This window comes from Microcaecilia unicolor, chromosome 13, assembly GCF_901765095.1.
Source record: "Microcaecilia unicolor chromosome 13, aMicUni1.1, whole genome shotgun sequence".
Classification (NCBI taxonomy): domain Eukaryota; kingdom Metazoa; phylum Chordata; class Amphibia; order Gymnophiona; family Siphonopidae; genus Microcaecilia; species Microcaecilia unicolor.
Genome location: NC_044043.1, coordinates 97,267,235 through 97,269,099, shown reverse-complemented (window position 1 = coordinate 97,269,099; position 1,865 = coordinate 97,267,235).

Here is a 1,865-nt window from a genome sequence, read left to right as displayed (position 1 = left end):
GAGGCCTTTGCTGGTGCTCTGACACAGTGGACATCTAAACCTTCCAGTGGACCTTTGATCAACTCTAGATCTCCAGTTTGATTCCCAACACCCTTGAGATCAAACTTGTAATCTTTTCCCTCCAGTTGCCTGACCAACTCCTCTTGTGGTCTTTTGCTCTTCTTGGTTTCCATGTGGGCCCTGGACTATTGAACTTAGGATCATGGGCTGACGTGGTCCCTATGCTTATTGTCTTTGAGCGATAGTAGAGCTGCAGCCCTGGGTCTTTGAGGGGGATGGAATGGATAATGGATTTGGGTTGGAGAAAGGTTTAGGAGTCAAAGTGCTCAGTGGGGTCTGTTGGGAGGGAGCAGGCTTGAAAATCTGGGGGCAGGGAGAGTGCCTATAGGATTTGATGTCTAAAGGGACAGCAATCTTGCTTCCTCAAAATTCTGTGCATAAATCTAGGCCTGGTTCCTTTTTCATCTAGAGACAAAGCAGTGGCGTAGCAAGGGAGGGGCGGTCCACCCCAGGTGTCAGCTCGGGGGGGGGGGGTGCTCCCTGCCAGCTCCCCCACTTGGTGCATTGACACCCCCCGACCAGCTCCCGCACCCTACCTTTAAAAAGAATATTGGAATCCGAGGAGAGGCGCAGCGCCTCGCGCCTGCCCTGCACGTAAAAGAAATGTGGACCGTCGGGCCTTCCCTCGTTCTATCTGTCCCGCCATCTGCTGACGCAAATTCCTATTTCCGCAAGGGTGGGACAGACAGAGTGAGAGAAGGCCCGACGGTCCACATTTCTTTTACGTGCAGGGCAGGCGCGAGGGGCTGCGCCTCGCCTCGGATTCCGACATTCTTTTTAAAGGTAGGGTGCGGGAGCTGGTCGGGGGGGAGGGGGGTGTCATCGTGCTGCACCCGGGGGGGGGGGGTGTGCAACGGCGAACCGCCCCGGGTGGCAGCCCCCCCCGCTACGCCACTGAGACAAAGCAGGTTTGATTTAAATCAAATTGATCTAATTACTAGCCAGGAAGATTTTTGCACTGATAGAAATGAAACTGTCAAAGGACTATCTGTCATTTCCAATGTAAAGGAATGTTGGAATAAAATTAAACATAAGGGGTTGAGACTGTCTAGGGGTAAAATAATTCAATGAAAACTGAATGGCAAGGGGAAAAAACCCACTTAATTTGAAAATGGGCCATTTCAGACCACATGTTCTAAAGAAAGAAAGTCTTTATTCTCAAAATGTACCAGTGCATTTTTCTTATAGAGGCAGGTCCACCAGCTGCAAGTTGAAATATTGCAGTTCAGGAGCTGCATTCAAACTACATCTCTACTGTCTCCAGCACAGATACAAAGACACAAATTTTTTTTTAATTGTCTCTCCTTCCCTCCCCCCCCCCCCCCCCCCCCTCGGTGGCTCTTAGTGATTCAGATATGTACATCATTTTCTTTCTTGTAAAATTTACAATAAAACCCCATATGCAGCTGAATGGGATGAGCCACTGGGGTCTTGCATTTCTTTGCTGCCTTTCTTATGCATAGGTCCCCTTTTTTGAGGCATGAGTAAACATGGAAAAAGTTGAGTCAGTTTAACAGGGTCCCTCATGAGAGACCCCTGAGGAAATTAAAAAAAAAAAAAACAATTATTGGCAATGAGCAATCCCTATTGTGGATTGGAAACTAGTTTTTTGTTTGTTTGTTTTTTTTGTTATATTTGTACCCTGCGCTTTCCCACTCATGGCAGTCTCAATAATCAAAGTAGGATGAAGTGGTCAGTTTTCTCAATGGAGAAAGTGCCCCAGGAATCTGTACTGAGACTGGAGCTTTTCAACATTTGTAACCGACTTGGAAATTGAAACAAGGTGGTCGAATTTGCAGATGGCA